The 19537-nt window shown below is 38.9% G+C and overlaps 1 protein-coding gene across 6 annotated transcripts in view; it reads left to right on the forward strand.

The window, feature by feature from the left end:
• Positions 1-19537, forward strand: part of SNAP47 (synaptosome associated protein 47) — a 104750-nt gene that overhangs the window by 56843 nt on the left and 28370 nt on the right. The window lies entirely within an intron of this gene.

The raw sequence follows: 19537 nt of genomic DNA on the forward strand, positions 1-19537 counted from the left end.
GTTGCCTTCATTTGGCACGTTTTCTATTCATATCTTCCACCCATAGATTTAATCTTTTCCAGTTTAACTCAGGACTTATCACACACTTGTGGTTTTAACTTTTGCAGTTTAAGGTGGGACAACAAAACTAGCACAAAGTTCTTTATTCTTCACAATTTTATGGATACCAGATTTGTTTTTAACCACAGTTATTAGCAATCTCAGCATAAAATTTTTTCCTATTGAGTCCAAAACTTTCACCTTTTTACTTAAAGGGAGTACTTTACGGTTTTTCTTTGGCATATTGAAATTGCCAGCATTACTACTCCTTTGCTTTGGGGACATTTTTGAATAGAATAAGGGTGACTTGAACATTAGCACTGCAGTACCACAAGAGTTGATCTGATAATCTAGATGTCTACTAAGTAAGTGGCAGGAAGGTAGCATATGCAGTATAGATATGCTGGATAAAGTGATGATTTATCCCTTTATAAAGGACAGCTTGATATTTCATGACACCACTCAGAATGGCATGCAATTTATCTATTTATTTAGAGTTAAATAAGAGATTTGTTTATTTTGAAGATATTTATTTTTATTATCTTTGTTATTTTCATCCCCATTGACACCCTCCTCCCAAGACTTCACCACACTATTGTCTGTGTCCATGGGATATGTGTATAAGTTCCCCAATCAATCTCTCCCCTTACCCCCATCTTCCCTCTGAATTCTTCAGTATGTTACATGGTTCTATATCCCTGGATCTGTTTTGTTATTAGTTTATTTTATTCATTAGATTCCACATATGAGTGAGATCATGTGATACTGATCTTTCTCGGGCTGGCTTATTTCACTTACCATAATACTCTCCAGGTCCATCCATGCTGTTGCAAATGGTAAGACTTCCTTCATTTTTACTGCTACATAGTATTCCATTGTGTAAATGCACCACAACTTTTTTATCTACTCATCTACTGATGGGCACTTCGGCTGTTTCTAAACCTTGTAAATTGTGCTGCTATTTACATAGGGGTGTATATATATCCTTTCTGATTGGTGTTTTCGGGTTTCTTAGGCTATATTCCTAGAAGTGGGTTCACTGCGTCAAATGGGAGTTCCATTTTTAATTTTTTGAGGAAACTCCATACTGTTTTTTGTAATGGTTGCACCAGTCTGCATTAAAACAAGAAATGTACTAGTGTTCCAGTTCCTTGTTTTTTGTTGATTTGTTGATGATAGCCATTCTGCAGGTGTCAGGTAATACCTCATTGTCGTTTTAATTTGCATCTCTCAGATGATTTGTGACTTTGAGCATTTTTTTCATATGTCTCTTGGCCTACTGTATGTCCACTTTGGAGAAGTGTCTATTTAGGTCCTTTGCCCATTTTTCAATTGGATTGTTTGTCTTTCTTTTTATTTTTTAATATATTTTATTGATTTTTTACAGAGAGGAATAGAGAGTTAGAAACATCGATGAGAGAGAAACATCGATCAGCTGCCTCCTGCATACCCCCTACTGGGGATGCGCCCGCAAGCAAGGTACGTGCCCTTGACTGGAATCGAACCCGGGACCTTTGAGTCCGCAGGCTGACGCTCTATCCACTGAGCCAAACCGGCTAGGGCTGTTTGTCTTTCTTTTGTTAAATTGTTTGAGTTCCTTGTAACCCCTTATCATTGCCAAATATGTTCTCCTCTACACTGGGTTCTCTTTTCACTTTGTTGATGGTTTCTTTTGCTGTACAGAAGCTTTTTATTTTGATGTATAGTCCCATTTGTTTATTTTCTCCTTAGTTTCCTTCACCCTAAGAGATGTATCCATAAACATACTGCTGCGAGAGATATCTGAGATTTTGCTGCCTATGGTTTCTTCTAAGATTTTTATGGTTTCACAACTTACATTTAGGTTTTTTACAGTATCTATTTTAAGTTTATTCTTATGTATGGTGTAAGTTGATGATCTAGTTTCATTTTTTGGCATGTACTTGTCCAGTTACCCAACACCATTTATTGAAGAGACTGCCTTGACCCCATTGTATGCTCTTGCCTCGTTTGTCAAATATTAATTGAGTATAATGGCTTTGCTCAATTCCTGAGGTCTCTGTTCTGTTCCATTAATCTATATGCCTCCTCTTCTGCCAGCACCAGCCTGTTTTGAGTACAGTGACCTTGAAGTATAACGATATCTGGAATTGTGATTCCTCCAAATTTGTTGTTCTTTCTCAAGATTGCTTCAGCTATCTTTTTTGCGTCCATATACATTTTTGGAGTATTTGTTCTAGATCTGTGAAATATACTGTTGGCAATTTAATAGGGATTGCGTTGACTCGATAGATTGCTTTGGATAGTGTGGACATTTTAATGGTATTAATTCTACCAATCCATGAACACAGCATATTCTTCCACATGTTTATATCTTCCTCTATTTCTTTTTTCATTGTCCTATAGTTTTCCAAGTACAGATCTTTTACCTTCTTGGTTAAGTTTATTCCTACATATGTTAATTTTTTTGTTGTTGCAATGGTAAATGGGATTGCTTTTTTATTTTCTCTTTCTGAGAATTTATTATTGGTGTATGAAGATGTCATCAATTTTTGTGTATCTTTTTTCCTGCTACGTTTCTGAATTTATTGATTAAACCTAGTAGTTTTTTGGGGAGTTTTTAGGGTTTTCATGTCATCTGTGAATAATGAGAGTTTTGCTTTCTCCTTTCTAATTTGGATGCCTTTTATGTTTTCTTCTTGTAGGATCGCTGTGGCTAGCACTTTTAGTACTAATTTGAATAAGGGTAGTGAAAGCAGACAACCCTGCCTTGTTCCTCTTCTTAGGGGAAATGGTTTTAGTTTTTTCTTATTGAGTTTGATGTTGACTGTAATTATGTCATATATGGCCTTCATTATGTTGAGATATGACCCCTCTATGCCCACTTTGCTGAGAGTTTTTAGCAAAAAAGTGTTTTTGAATGTTTTGTTGTTTTTTTTTGTCAGTTGATATGATCATGTGATTTTTGTCTCCCAATTTGTCTAGGTCAGGGGTCCTCAGACTTTTTAAACAGGGGGCCAGTTCACTGTCCCTCAGACCGTTGGAGGGCCAGACTATAGTTTAAAAAATAACTATGAACAAATTCCCTTGCACACTGCACATATCTTATTTTGAAGTAAAAAAACAAAACGGGAACAAATACAATATTTGTATTTGCATGTGGCCTACGGGCTGTAGTTTGAGGACCCCTGGTCTAGGTGATGTTTACTGATTTTGGAATATTGTACCAGCTTTGCATGTCCAGAATGAATCCCACTTAGTCATGGTATATGATATTTTTAATGTCTTGCTGGATCCAATTTGCTAATATTTTGTTGAGGATTTTAGCATCTGTTCATCAGGGATATTGGCCTGTAATTCTCTTTCTTTGACATATTTTTATCTGTTTTTGGAATTGGGCTAATGCTGATCTTGTAAAAACAGAGCTGGGAAATATTCCTTCCTCATGGATTTTTCGGTATAGTTTGAGGTGTATAGGTGTTAGTTCTTCTTTGAATGTTTGGTAAAACTCCTGTGTGAAGTCATCGGGACCAGGGTTTTTGTTTGCTGGGAGTTTTTCTGATTACTGCTTTAATTTTATCAGTAGTTATGGGCCTGTTCAGGTTTCCTGATTTAGTTTTGGAAGATTGTATTTTTCTAGGAATATGTCCATTTGTCCAGGTTTTCCAGCTGGTTGGAATACTGTTGTTCATAGTATTTGCTTACAGTACTTTGTATTTCTGTGGGGTCAGTTGTTACTAGTCCTCTTTTGTTTCTAATTTTATTTGGTTTCTCTCCCTTTGTTTCTTGATGAGTCTGACTGGAGATTTATTCATCTTGTTTATCTTTTCAAAGAACCAGCTCTTGGTTTTATTGGCTCTCTCTCTCTCTCTCTCTCTCTCTCTCTCTCTCTCTATATATATATATATATATATATATATATATATGTATTTATATATTTATATATATTTGTCTCTATGTCATTTATTTCCACTCTGATCTTTATTATTTCCTTCCTAATACTTACTCTGGGCTTTTGTTGTTGTTCTCTTTTTAATTCTTTAAGTTGTATGGTTATATAACTTAGTAAAAGTTTTTCTTGTTTTTGGAGGTAGATCTATAGTGCTATGAACTTCCCTTTCAGGACTGGTTTTGCTGTGTCCCAGAGATTTGGGGTTGTTGTGTGTTCATTTTCATTTATTTCCAGGAAATTTTTTATTTCTTTCTTGATCTCATTGGTAACCCATTTATTGTTTAGTAACATGCTATTTAGCCTCCACATGTTTGCATGTTTCTGAGTGTTTTTATTGTGCTTTATTTCCAATTTCATGCCATTGTGATCTGAGACAATGCTTGACATGATTTCATTCTTCTTGAACTTGTAGAGCCTTAGTTTGTGTCCAACAAGTGGTCTATCTTTGAAAATGCCCCATGTGCACTTAAGAAGAATGTATATTCTGGGAATGCATGAAAAGTAAGAACTTTCACATCACAGGAGTACCAGAAAGAGAAGAGTCCAAGCAAGGATTAAAGAACCTGTTTAACCCTTTGCGGTCCAATTTTATTTTTGGAATTCAAACAGTCTGGTCCAAATTAATTGACAAGATTGAATGTTTAAGTTTTCTGTCTCACTAGACCTCAGTTCGACGTTGGACCTGCTCCTAGCGCCTGGTCTGTCGAGTCAGCCTCCACGTTGGACCGAAAAGGGTTAAAGAAATAATGGCAGAAAATTTCTGCTCTTGACTGTAAATGTCCATTTCATCTGATCTAATGTGTCATTTAGGATCGCTGCTTCCTTGTTGATTTTTCTTTTTGTCTAGAAGATCTAGCCAGTGATGTCTGTGGGATGTTAAAGTCCCCTACTATGATTGTATTGTTGACGATCTTTCCCTTAAAATCCTCCAGAAGTTTTTTTATATATATTGGATGCTTCAGTATTGGGTGCATATATGTTTGCCAGAGTTATATTCTCTTGTTGTAATGATCCCTTTAGTATAATGAAATGGCCTTCATTGTCTCTTGTTATGTCCTTCACTTTGTAGTCTATTTTGTCAGATATTAGTATTGCTACCCCAGCTTTTTTCTTTCTTCTTTTCTATTTGCATGGAAAATTTTTTCTTACCCCTTCACTTTCATTCTCTGTGAATCTTTTTTTCTGAGGTCTCTTGTAGACAGCATATACACTGAGTGGTCAGATTATTATGACCACCTCATCAGTACTCATTGGGCCACCTTTTGACTTCAATACTGTGGTGATTCTTCTTGGCATTGACTCCACGAGATGTTGAAAGGTGGTGGGAGGAATCTGACACCATGCCTGATGAATAGCACTGTCCAGTTCTGTGAGATTTGATAGTTGTGGAACCAACTGCCTGATGGCTTTTAACTTCGTGGGGGCCACCTAAGCAAGGTAACGTCTCCCTCATGTTCTTGAAACCACTCCTGCACAATACGCGCATTGTCTTGTTGGAAAAAGCCATCTCCATTGGGATATGCCATCAACATGATAGGATGAACTTGATCAGCAATGATACTTAGGTATGTTTTGCTATTCAGACGTTGTACATGAATTAAAGGGCCCAAATCATGCCAGGAAAACATGCCCCAACCATAACACTGCCCCACCAGCTTGAAGGGTTGTACTCATGCATGTGGGGTGCATGCTTTCATACTGTTTCCGCCAAATTCTTACTCTGCCATCTGCATGATGCAACTGGAAACGTGATTCATCGGACCACATGACTTTTTTCCAATGCTCGACTGTCCAATCCTTGTGTTCCTGTGCGAATTGGAGACGTTTTATCTTGGTAACTGCAGACAGCAAAGGTGTTCAAACAGGCCTTCCACTTCCCTATCCCATACGATGCAGTGTATGGCTAATTTGCCTACAAATGTCAGGTGGTCATAATAATCTGGCCACTCAGTGTATATGGGTCATGCTTTCTTATCCATTCAGCTACTCTATGTCTTTTGATTGGAGCATTTAAGCCATTTACATTTAAGGTTATAATTGATAGGTACTTACATGTTGCCATTCTTAATCTTTATGCTTCTGTTCTTCTCTTTCTCTCTATTTCTTCTTCTTATAGCAGTCCCTTTAGTATTTCTTGTGGTGCTGGTTTGGTGGTAATACCTTATTATTTTTAACCTTATTTTTAACCTTATTATTTCTGCTTACGCTCTTTATTTCACCTTCAATTTTGAATGATAGTCCTGCTGGATAGAGTAGTCTTGGGTTTAGTCCCTTGGTTTCATTATTTTGTCTACTTCCTGCCACTCCCTTTGAGCCTGAGATGTTTCTATTAAGACAACAACTGATAGTCTAATGGGAACTCCCTTGTAGGTAACTTTCTGCCTCTTTCAGCCTTTAATATTCTTTCTTTATCTTTAACATTTGCTATTTTAATTATTATGTGCTCAGTTATGCATCTTTTGGGGTTCATCTTGGCTGGGATCTCTCTGTGTTTCCTGAACTTGAGTGACTCTCCTTCACCAGGTTGGGAAATTTCCACCATTATTTATTCAAACAGGTTCCCTAGTCCTCGTTCGGATTCTTCTCCTTTTGGTACCCCTGTGATGTGAATGTTGTTATTTTTCATCGTGTCCCAAAGCTGCCTTAAAGTTTCGTCCTGCTTTTTTTTTTTTTTTTTTTTTTCATTTGATAATCTGGATGGATGTTTTTTGGTTTTTTTCCTACTTTGTCTTCTTTTTATTTTTTTGTCTTTTTTTCTACTTTGTCTTTTAATTCACTGATTTGGTCCTCAGCTTCTTTTAGTCTACTGTTGAATCCTTCCAGAGTGTTATTTCAGCTATGTTGTTCCTCATTTTCAATAGATTTTTTTTTAAATATATTTTATTGATTTTCCACAGAGAGGAAGGGAGAGAGACAGAGAGTTAGAAACATTGATGAGAGAGAAACATCGATCAGCTGCCTCCTGCACATCTCCCACCGGGGATGTGCCCGCAACCCAGGTACATGCCCTTGACCGGAATCAAACCCGGGACCCTTCAGTCCGCAGGCCAACGCTCCATCCACTGAGCCAAACCAGCTTCGGCTTCAATAGATTTTTATTCATTGTTTCAACCTCTATTTTCGTTGGTGTAGTTCTCATTAAGGCCCTTAATATTCTCATTAATTTCCTTATACTTCTCATTCAGCTGCTTGTAATTCTCACTGAATTGTCTGAGCACTCTTGTTACCATTACTCTGAATTCTTTACCTGATTAATTGCCTTCCTCCATTTCATTTAGTTCCTTTTCTGGCAATTCCTCCTTTTCTTTCATATGGGTGTTATTTCTTTGTCTCCCCGTTTTTTTGCTGTCCATTTGTTTCTATGTATTAGGTCAAATTGCTATGCCTCCCAGTCTTTGTGGGGTGGTGTTATTTAGTAGATATTTTTTAGGACCAAGTGGTGCAGTGTCTTACATCTCCTGAGCTGGTTGCTGCACAAAAACATCTTACTTGAGTTATTTGGGTTCTCCTAGTGTAGTTGTTGTATCGTTCATGGATGGAATCTCCTCTCAGGCTGGCTGACTATGTGTCTCACCCCAGACCACATTGTGTAAGCTATTGTGGAGGTGCTGACAGAACAGAACAAAATACAACACAACAAAATGTGAAGCACAAGAAAAATAGACCTAAAACAAGACTCCTACAGCAACAACAAAAGCAACCACCAGAGAGGAGAGAATTACGAAAGAAAACAGGAGTGTTAGAAGGAAAGAAAGAAAAAAATATGAGGAGAGAAATAACAAAACCACCAACCAACCACCAACAACAAAATAACCCCACACAAACAAAAACAAACAACATGGGGTGGGTATAAAAGAATATGTAGGTGCAGAGCTGAAATAAAATAAGAATAAGGAATTAGGAGAATAGAGGAAGGAAAACAGTTTAAAATAAAGGAGGAAGAAAAGAAAAGCAAAAAGGGAGGAATATGTAGGTGCAGAGCTGAAATGAAGAAAATAAGAATAAGGAATTAGGGGAATAGATGAAAGAAAACAGTTTATAATAAAAGAGGAAGAAAAGCCAAAAAAAAATTTTTTTTAAGGAAAATAGAGGAGAGAACAGATAGACCTAAAGTAAGAAAAGGAAAAAAAAAATGAGACAGTAGGGGAAAAAGAAAAGTAAAAAAAGGGGGGGGGTGGAGACTGTGTAGGAAAAGGGAAGAGGAAAACTAGATATATGAATGAAACAATAGAGACTACAATAATTGCAAATCAATTAAGGAGATAGTTAAAGTAGATAAATAAAAAAAGAAAGGAAAGAGGAAAAGTTTTTAAAAGGGGAAAGGAAAGAAAAAGAGAACAAAAAAATGAAGTGGCATTCTTTTCAGCTGAGTTTTGTGCTCCATGGCATCTCCCTTTAGATCCTACTCTTCTGATAACTGTGGCTGACTGTTCTGTCTGCCAATTCTGGGTTTTCCATGAGATATTTAAGTGCTAACTAATCACTTTCAGAAATTGTCCTCCTTTGGCTTTCAGCAACCTGCTTGAAGCTCCAAGCGATCCACAGTTTGTGTCTGTCTCAACAGAACGTGGCTGCAAGCAGGAAGGGACAATCAGCTCTCTAAAGCACAGTTGTTAGCAGTGGCCCAGGGCTGGGTCAGCAAATTTCCCTTGGTTCTCCAGGCTCAGTCTCTGCCCATCTTTGTCTTTTAATCAGCTGTCAATCTTAATCACTTAAAACTTTGTTTCTGAAAGGACTTTAGTGGGGGGGGGGGGGCGGGCGCAGGTGCTGGTTCAGATTTCAAGGAATGTGGTTGGTGTGTTTCCTTGTCCCATAGCAACTCCTCTGCAAGCGGCCCAAAATATTACTCTGCTCTCGGCTGGGCAGAGATCCTTGTATGCAACTTAGTGGGATCAGCTAGAAACCTGGAGTTTCTACTAGCTCTCCCGTGTGGGGAAAGTACCCTCAGGTTCCTGGGATGGTGAAGAGAAAGACCCCTCTCCCAGTCCAGTCATTGAAACTCCCTGAGACACTTCAAACCCATAGGCTTGGCCTCTGCTTTTGTTTCCTCTGAAAAGCTCCTCTCAGGAAAAATGGCTGTTTTGGTTTGGGTGTATAGAAACGACCAAATGCAGGACTCCTGGCTACTGCTTTTCTACATCTCCCTGCACTGCTTCCCACCCCAGCTTCTCTTTAGCACCTCAAGTCCACACCTTCCTCCTTGCACCAAAGCCTCAAGTGAGTAGCTGCAAATGAAAACTGTGCTCTGGGTTTAGAGAAAAAGCAAACAAACAAACAAAAGATCACAAAACTGGCTTTCTCTCCAACCAGCTCTGGTCTACAGTTTCCGGGCTCTGCTGCAGCCAGCAGCCCTGCCACCTTTCACCACTGGATGTTACATGGGCTGGGGGGTCTTGGCTCTGGTGCTCCGTGCTGTGGAACCCAGCCTGGGTTTGGGCCTCTATCTTCTGAGAAAACAGACCCTCTGTAGCCCAGCGCTACCTCCTCTCTTGGCCTGCTGGCCTTCCGCCCCTGGGACCTGGGTCAGCTCCCTTCGAGACCTTGCCCTTCCTACTGGTCTCCAGGTGTTTTCTGTCCTCCCTTGATGTAAGTCTCCTCAGCTGAACCTCAGTTGGTAATTCCAGGTGAATATTCTCCAATTTAGTTGTATTTCCACTCTGGCTCTGGGATGAGGTGCACAACAGGTTTGCCTATTTGGCTGCCATTTCCCCTCCTTTTTACATATTCATTATGTTCTACTACCTTATAGCTTAGATTTAAAGGATGTCCCAAAATTCACGCAAGAAGTACTTTTGATAGAAAACACAGGTTTATAATTAAAAATTGTAATTTTTTTTATTGATTCATAAAGTATACAGTATAGGGTTATGTATGGAATAGCATATCGGGTAAATGGCCTTCACGGCTTTGCTGGCACATATGCACTCTTTTGTTATTGCCTGAGCACCCGCATTTTCAAAGAATAGTCCGATGATGCCTCCAGCCCAAAATCCGCACCAAACAGTGACACATTGTGGATGCATTTGTTTCTCAATAATCAGTTGTGGATTTTCTGAACCCCAAATGCGACAATTTTGTCGATTAACCAAGCCAGCAAGATGAAAATGAGCCTCATCGAAATTCAGCCACATTTATGCAAAATGGTCATGGAAAATTTCAACAAAAGAGTGCGTATGTGCCAGCAAAGCCGTGGAGGCCATTTACCCGATATGCTATTCCATATATCACCCTATACTGTATACTTTATGAATCAATAAAAAATTTATAATTTTTAATTATAAACCTGTGTTTTCTATCAAAATTACTTCTTGCGTGAATTTTTGGACACCCTTTATATATTATTACTTTAAAATAATTCTTTTTTTTAATTTTTAATTTTTTTATTAAATCTTTATTGTTCAAATTATTACAGTTGTTCCTCTTTTTTCCCCCCATAGCTCTCCTCCACCCAGTTCCCACCCTGCCCTCTGCCCTTACCCCTCCCCCCCACTGTCCTCATCCATAGGTGTATGATTTTTGTCCAGTCTCTTCCCGCACCCCCACACCCCTCCCCCCCCGAGAATAGTCAGTCCATTCCCTTTCTATGCCCCTAATTCTATTATATTCACCAGTTTATTCTGCTCATCAGATTATTTATTCACTTGATTTTTAGATTCACTTGTTGATAGATGTGTATTTGCTGTTCATAATTTGTATCTTTACCTTTTTCTTCTTCTTCCTCTTCTTAAAGGATACCTTTCAGCATTTTATATAATACTGGTTTGGTGGTGATGAACTCCTTTAGCTTTTTCTTATCTGTGAAGCTCTTTATCCGACCTTCAATTCTGAATGATAGTTTTCCTGGGTAAAGTAATCTTGGTTATAGGCTCTTGCTATTCATCACTTTGAGTATTTCTTGCCACTCCCTTCTGGCCTGCATAGTTTCTGTTGAGAAATCAGCTGACAGTCATATGGGTACTCCCTTGTAGGTAACTGACTGTTTTTCTCTTGCTGCTTTTAAGATTCTCTCTTTGTCTTTTGCTCTTGGCATTTTAATCATGATGTGTCTTGGCGTGGTCCTCTTTGGATTCCTTTTGTTTGGGGTTCTCTGCGCTTCCTGGACTTGTAAGTCGATTTCTTTCATCAGGTAGGGGAAGTTTTCTCTCATGATTTCTTCAAATAGGCTTTCAGTATCTTGCTCTCTCTCTTCTTCTGGCACCCCAATAATTCGGATGTTGGTACGTTTGAATTTGTCCCAGAGGCTCCTTACACTATCTTCATATTTTTGGATTCTTTTTTCGTTTTGCTTTTCCGGATAGGTGTTTTTTGCTTCTTCGCATTTCAGATCTTTGACTTGATTCTTGGGATCCTCTTGTCTGCTGTTGGATCGCTGTATATTATTCTTTATTTCAGTCAGTGTATGTTTAATTTCTGACTGGTCCTTTTACATTTTTTTGGCATTCTCATTAAGATCCTTGAAGGTCTCAATAAGTTCTTCGGAGGTTCGTAGAAGATTCTTGAGTAACCTTATAACTGTGGTTCTGAACTCTATGTCCTCCATTAGTTTGCTTTCCTCCATTTCTTTCATTTGTGACATGTTTCTTTGTCTTCGCATTTTTGGCTGACGGCAAGGACCCACGGTGTCAATAAGAAGAACTGCTATGCTGAAGACACCCTTATGGGGTAGGACTTGCTTCAGTGGGGCTTTGGTGCTCACTGAGTCTGCTTCTTGAGTGTGTCCCTTATAGATGTGAGGAGTTGAAATCTAGTATCTGACCCGGAGTACCCTGGCTCCTGGATCTCTAAGTCAACCACTGTGTGGGTCCACCCAGCAGGGGCTACAGCAATATCAACAGATTTCTCCTCTTTGTTTGGAGTTTGGAAGTTTTGGAGCTCTCTGACTCACTGCAGTTTGTTAGGCTGCAAAAGCACAGGTGCCTCCTTTGTGCCACCAAGCACAGCTTGGGAGGGGATGTAAATTGAGTGGAGTGGGGTCTCAGAGAGTCCCCAGGGCGGAGCAAACAGCAATGGTGTCGTCAGCGACCCCACGACTCCGACTCCGCGACTCCCCGAGTATTGCGCGCCCCCACAGCAACAATGATCCCTGCGAGCAGCTTGTGAGAAAGTCACCCTCGCTTTCTGACCCGCTGCAAGACAGTCCCGTTTCTCCCCGTAGGAGCCTGCAGCATCTTGCCATAAATGAGTTCAGTGCGTTCGAGAGCTTGTCTCTTTCCGATTGAAAAAATCCGTGCACCAAGGTACAGCAGCCTCGTGCACACCTCTGTACCTCTGTTCTTGGCGCCTCTCCCCTCCTACTTGGTCTCAATGCGCTTTTTTCTTCCCTTCTAGTTGTAGAACTTCTACTCGGTCAGCTTTCCCATGGTTCTGGATGATAGCTGTTTTGTCTTATAGTTGTGGTTTTAATGTTGTTGTGGGGGCAGCACGTACAGGTTTGTACCTTATGCCGCCATCTTGGTTCTCTCTTCTTGTCTGATTTCTGTGGCTAGGACTTCCAGTACTTTTTTGAATAAGAGTGGTGAAAGTGGACATCTCTGTGTTGTTCCTGTTCTTAGGGGAAATGGTTTTTGTTTTTGCCCATTGAGTATGATGTTCACTGTTGTTTTATCATATTTGTCCTTTATCATGTTGAGATATACTCCCTCTATCCCCACTTTGCTGAGAGTTTTTATCAAAAATGGGTGTTGGAATTTGTCAAATGCTTTTTCTGTGTCTATTGATATGATCATGTGGTTTTTGTATATTCGTTTATGGGATATATCATGTTTATTGATTTGTGAATATTGTACCAGCCTTGCATCCCTGGAATGAATCCCACTTGGTCATGGTGTATGATCTTTTTTTAAAAAACATATTTCTGGAGCTGATTTGCTAATATTTTGTTGAGGATTTTAGCATCTATATTCACCAGGGATATTGACCCGTAATTCCCTTTCTTTGAGGTATTTTTATCTGTTTTTGGAATTTGGCTAAAGCTGGCCTCGTGAAAAATATTCCTTCCTCTTGGATTTTTTGGTATAGTTTGAGGTATTTAGGTGTTAGTTCTTCTTTGAATGTTTGGTAAAATTCCCCCTGTGAAGCCTTCTGGACCCGGGCTTTTGTTTGCTGGGTGTTTTTTGGTTACTGCTTCTATTCATCAGCTGTTACTGGTCTATTCAGGTTTTCTGATCCTTGATTCAGTTTTGGGAGATTGTATTTTTCTAGGAATTTGTCCATGTCATCCACATTGTCTAGCTTGTTGGCATATAGTTGTCATAGTATTTTCTTACAATCCTTTGTAGTATCAGTGGTTACTTTTTTGCTTTCTTTTCTTACTTTATTTATTTGGGTCCACTCTCTTTGTTTCTTGATGAGTCTGGCTAATGGTTCATCCATTTTTTTATCCTTTCAAAGACCAGTTCTTGGCTTCATTGATTTTTTGTATTGTTCTTTTAGTCTCTTTGTCATTTATTTCTGCTCTGATCTTTATTATTTCCTCCCTTCTACTTACTTTGGGCTTTTCTTGTTGTTCTTTTTCTATTTCTTTAAGTTGCAGGGTTAAGTGATTTATTATTAATTTTACTTGTTTTTTGAGGTAGGCCTGTAGTGCTATGAACTTCCCTCTCAGGACTGCTTTTGTTGTGTCCCAGAGATTTTGGTTGGCTGTGTGTTCATTTTCATTTGTTTCCAGGAAGTTTTTGATTTCTTTCTTGATCTTGTTGGTAACCCATTCATCTCTCTATATAAAAGCCTAAGTGACTGTATGACTGGTCGACCGAATGACCAGGTGCTATGATGTGCACTGACCACCAGGGGGCAGATGCTCAAAGCAGAAACTGCTCCCTAGTGGTCAGTGTGCTCCCACAGTCAACCACCAGCAGCTGGCCAACCTCCCACGGTCCCTCCCTCTGGCCGGCTGGGCACCGCCCCCCCAATCCCCTGATTGGCCCCAATCACCAGCCAGGCTTAGGAACCCCACCCGTGCATGAATTTGTGCACTGGGCCTCTAGTTGTTTAATAACATGCTATTCAGCCTTCATGTGTTTGAATGTTTTTCGGTGTTTTTACTGTTGTTGATTTCTCATTACATTCCACTGTGATCTGAGAAGATGTTGATATGATTTCAATCTTCTTGAACTTGTAGAGACTTGTTTTGTGTCCTAACATGTGAACTATCTTTGTGAATGTTACATGTGCACTTGAGAAGAATATATATTCAGCCAGCAGCTTTGGGGTGAAATGTTCTGTAAATGTCAATTAAATCCATGTGATCCAGTGTATCCTTAGAGCAGCGGTCACCAACCAGTGGTCCGTAGACTACTGGTTGTCTGTGAGGTCCGAAAGGTTGGCGACTGCTGCTTTAAAGTCACTGTTTCCTTGTTAAGTTTTTGTCTGAAAAATCTATCCAGTGAAGTCAACAGGGTGTTAAAGTTCCCTACTACGATTCTGTTGTTATCGTTCTCTCCCTTAAAGTTTTCTAGAAGTTTACCAGGGTAATATCCTCTTGCTGGATTGGTCCCTTTAGTATTATATAGTGACTTTTGTTGTCTCTTGTGAAGGCTTACATTTTGAAGTTTGTCAGATATGAGTTTTGCTACCCTAGCTTTTTTTGTTGTTTTCATTTGCATGGAGAATTTTTTCTATCCTTCCATTCTCATACTGTGTGAGTCTATTGTTCTGAGGTGGCAGCTTGCTGAATATAGTATAATCTTGGTTTCAGATCCTTGCTATTCATTACCTTGAATACTTTATGCCATTCCCTTCTTTCCTGTAGAGTTTCTGATGAGAGCTCCTTTGTTTCCTGTAGAGTTTCTGATGAGAGCTCCTGATGAGGCACCATCTTGCTGCCTTTAATGTTCTCTCTTTGTCTTTAATTTTTGGCATTTTAATTATGATGTGTGCGGGAATGAGCCTGTTTGGATTCTTCTTGCTGGTGACGCTCTGTGCCTCTTAAAGTTGTATGACTTTTTCCTTCACCAGATTAGGTAAGTTTTGTGCCATTATTTCTTCAAACAGGTTCTCTGTCCCTTTTTCCCTTTCTGCCTCTTCTGGCACTCTTATTATGTGAATACTAGAGGCCCGATGCATGAAATTTGTACAAGAGTAGGCCTTCCTTCCCCAGTTGCCAGCACCGGCTTCCCTCTGGCACCTGGGACTCGGGCTTCCCTCTGGCTGCCGACAGGCACTCGGGATCCGGGCTTCCTCGCAGCCCCAGCTTCGTCCAGAAGGTCATCCAGAAGGATGTCCTGTCTAATTAGCATATTACACTTTTATTATTATAGATTATTATGTTTCACACTGTCCCTCAGCTCCCTTAAGCTGTCTTCCATTTCTCAATTATTATTTCTCTTTGGTTCTCTGATTGAGTGATTATTTCAACCTTGTGTTCTAATTCACTGATTCAATCCTCAGCTTCCCCTAATCTGCTGTGTATTCCTTCCAAAGTGTTCTTTACTTGTGCTGTGTCATTCTTTATTTCTGTTTTCATAGTTACTATATTTTTTTTCTCATGCAGTTGAGCATGTTTACCATCATTATTCTAAACTCTGTATCCGATAAGTTTCTTTTCTCCATTTCATTTATCTCTTCTTCTGGAGAATTCTCTTGTTCTTTCATTTGGGGGTTGTTTCTTTGTCTCCTCATTTTGGCTGCCTGTTTGGGTTTGTGACTATGTATTAGATAGATCTGCTTCTCCTCTCAATGTCTAGTGCAGGACAATGTCAAATGCTGTTTCTGACTAATTAGATCAGTCAAAGACTCAAAGTCTCTGGAGACCACCCTTGTCTATAGAGGGATCGGATTTTTTCTTGAATTGCCCTCAGGTAATCATCCCCAGGTGTGGTAAGAGTTTTTTTTTTTTTCATGTGTTGGGCAATTGCTTCTGTCTGGAGGCTAATTGTTATTCTTGGTCACTTAACGGGCCTCCTTAACTCCACACCATGGGGCAAGGTGTTTTCCAATAGGGTGTGTCAACTGTTTTCCCCTCAGGCAAGGCTGCCTTTATAGCCAATGTCTGCATGAGGATGACCTTTGCAGCGTGAGGGGATGACTCAGCGCTGGAAACCTGAGTGTCTGACTTTTGAGCTCTAACCCCAAAGCCCCTGATCCTGGCTTCTGCTCACACAGCTCCAGTCCACTCTGCTGGAGCACAAGGTGAGTGGCTCCACAGGGATTTTGTGCATTGGCCCTTTGTGGGTGCCTGAATTTCCAGCTGTCTCTCCCTGGAAGACAGCAACCCTGCTGCTTTTCACAGCTAGATGTTATGTGGGTACTCTTCTCAGTTCTGGCTTTCTACTGGGGGCTCAGATTTGGGATCAGATCCCAGAGTTCTCAGTGGCAACACCCCCAGCTATGATATATCTCTGGAACTTCAGTTGCTGTCTGTGGAAGCTTGGCCAGCACTTTCATGCCTCCGTTCCTCCTACCAGTCTCTATGCAGTCCCCACTTTCAGTCTTTGTTTATCAGGGTTTCCTCCAATGAGTCTTCCTTTAATTATTCAGGAAGTTTTTCTGTATTTTATTTGTAATTCCAGTTTGGTCCTGGGATCGTGTCTCTGCAGCATTGACTTACTCTGCCACCATTTTTAACCTCACCCTCCTTTACAGCGTAGATTTAGCAAATAGAGATCTATTATAAAGTTGAGAGTGTATCGGTTGTCTGACACACTGGTTAAAACTCATGAATGTTTATTTCTGGATATTTTCTGATGACTGCTGACCATGGGTAATAAACTGCAGAAAGGAAATGATAGATAAGAGTGGGACTACTGTTTTCTTTGAATCCATGAGCACAGAGTATCTTTATACTTAACTGTGTCTTCAGTTTTTTTTCTTCAGTGTGCTATTGTCTTAATTGTACAGGTTTTTCATTTCCTTGGTTAAATTTATTCTTAGTTGTTTTACTATTTTTCATTCAATTGTAAATGGGATTGTTTTCTTAATTTCTTTTTCTGATAGTTGATATTAGTGTATAGAAGTAACTGATTTTTGTATATTAATGTTGTATCCTGCAACTTTACTGAAATTGTTTATTCTAACAGTTTTTTGGTGAAGTCTTTGGGGTTTTATATATAATGTCATGTCATCTGCAAATAGAAACAGTTTTACTTCTTCCTTTTCAGTTTGGATGCTCTTTATTTCTTTTTCTTGTCTGATTGCTGTGGCTAGGACTTCCAATACTATATTGAATAAAAGTGGTTTTCTTATATATCTCATACCTCATACTTGTCTTGTTCCTGGTCTTAAAGAAAAAGCTTTCAGCTTTTTACTGTTACTTATGCTGTTAGCTGTGGTTTTTGTCATATATGGCCTTTATTATGTAGAAGTACAAACCTTCCATAGCCACTTGTTGATAATTTGTCATCTATTGAGATGATCATATGATTTTTATTATTTATTTTGTTAACATGGTATATGTAACGTTGATTGGTTTTTGGTTGTCGAACTATCATTGCATCTTGGAATAAATCTTACTTAGTCATGGTATATGATCCTTTTTACATATTGTTGAATTTGATTTGCTAATACTTTGCTGAGGTTTTTGCATCTGTGTTCATCTGGAATATTTGCTTAGAAATTTCTTGTTGTGTCCTTGTTTGGTTTTAGTGTCAAGGTGATGCTGGCCTTATAAAATGTGTTTGAAATTGCTTTCTCCTCTTCTAGCTTTGGTAAAGTTTGATAGAAATTGGTATTAATTCTTTTTTAAATGTTTTGTAGAACTCACCACTAAAACCATGTGCTCCTGGACTCTCTGTTGGGTTACTGTAACTTTTTAATTTTAGGATTTTTATTTGATTCTTTTTTTATGTAATTTCTCTCTATTAATAGTCTCTGTTTGATGAATCATCATCATTATGCTTTTCTTTAATCCTTTTAACTTGGTTTCCTTTAATTCCTTGAATATTTATAATACGTGTTTTGAAATCTATATTAAATACACTATATGAATGCTTTCAGAAATGGACTCTATTGATTGTTTAGTTTAGTTTTTGTGGGGTTTTTATCCCTGTGTATAGGTCACATTTTGGTTTCCTTTTACTTTTTTTGTTAGAAAACTTGGCATTTAAAATATATATTATTGGTGTTCGATGTGGACTGGGAGCCCTAGAACGGCTATATCTCCCATCAAAGCTCTTTTAAAAATGTGTTTGTTTTTTAAAAATTGAAGTATTTTCCAATAAACAAACATATATGTGTATATATATATATATTTTTTTTTTTTTTGCAATTTTTTATTCTGATCTCCCTTTTTACCACAGGGTAGTGTGTCGTTGGTGGCTGTTTTTGTTTGTTCAATTTAGTAACTTCCCAAACTAATTTGACAGAGTGTATTTACACTGTAGTGTGCAATATTTGTCATCTGCTCAGGCTTTTATTTTTGTTTGTAAATGTTTTAATGTTTAAACTTACATGGGCTCCTCTGGGTTGTTCTGGCATCAGCATAGCTTAATGGTCAGCCATTGGTCAGATCGAGGCTATGCTTTAACACCCTGTGCTGATAAGGCTCTGCTTTGGTTCTGTGTGTGACTTCAGGAATGCTTTCGAAATTCAGATAGTTCAGAAATCTGTTCATTTTTTTAAACTTTGTTTCTGACCATAGAGGGAAGACATTGACTTTTTCAACATTAACCATGCTTGTAAGTTTTTTATAGATGTCCTGTATCGGATTGAGGAAATTTTCTTCTGTTTCTAGCTTGCTGGAAGTACATGAGTGGATGTTCAATTTTGTCAGATTCCTTTTCTGCATCTTTTGTGATACTCTTACAGTTTTCCCTGTGGTTTTCCACCAGTGAGTTACAATGATTAATTTTTGTATGTTAAACCAGTCTCAGTATCCTGGGATTAATACCACTTAATGTAGTATTTTCTATATATTGTTAGATTTGATTTACTGATATTTTCATAAGGAATTTCTGCATCTGTGTTATTGATGGATATTGCTATGTTCTTGTTTTCTTATAATGTCCTTACCGGGTTTGGGAATAGAAATTAGAGTGGTCTTATGAACTGAATGGGCAAAGCATTCACTTTTTGCTCTAGTCTTTGAAAAAGTTGGTATACAATTATTATTTTTTCTATATGTTTACAGAATTCATCAGTGAAGCCACCTAAACCATAGCTCACTTCCACTCCCCATGGAAAGCTCTTTAGTTACAGGTTCAATTTCTTTGTGAGCTATTTTTAAAAAATATATTTTTATTGATTTCATAGAGGAAGGGAAAGGGATAGAGAGATAGAAACATCAGTGATGAGAGAGAATCATTGATCGCCTGCCTCCTGCATGTCCCACACTGGGAACTGAGCCTGCAACCTAGGCATGTGCCCTGACTGGGAATCGAACTGTGACCTCTTAGTTCATAGGTCAGTGCTCAACCACTGAGCCACACCGGCTGGGCAGCTATTCTTATTCTTAAACCTTTTCTTTCCTCGGTTTCACATGTGGGTTTTCAAGTGTTTCGTATATTTCATGTAAGTTGTCGAAGTTATCGGTTGAGTATAACATCCTCTATAGCAGGGTTGAGGAGTACCCAGCCTGCGGGCCATAGAAGGCCTGCAAAATCATTTGATCTGGCCCTGCCAGGGCATTAAGGG

The sequence above is a fragment of the Myotis myotis genome, unplaced genomic scaffold (assembly GCF_014108235.1).
Source record: "Myotis myotis isolate mMyoMyo1 unplaced genomic scaffold, mMyoMyo1.p scaffold_m19_p_6, whole genome shotgun sequence".
In the NCBI taxonomy this organism is placed as follows: Eukaryota; Metazoa; Chordata; class Mammalia; order Chiroptera; family Vespertilionidae; genus Myotis; species Myotis myotis.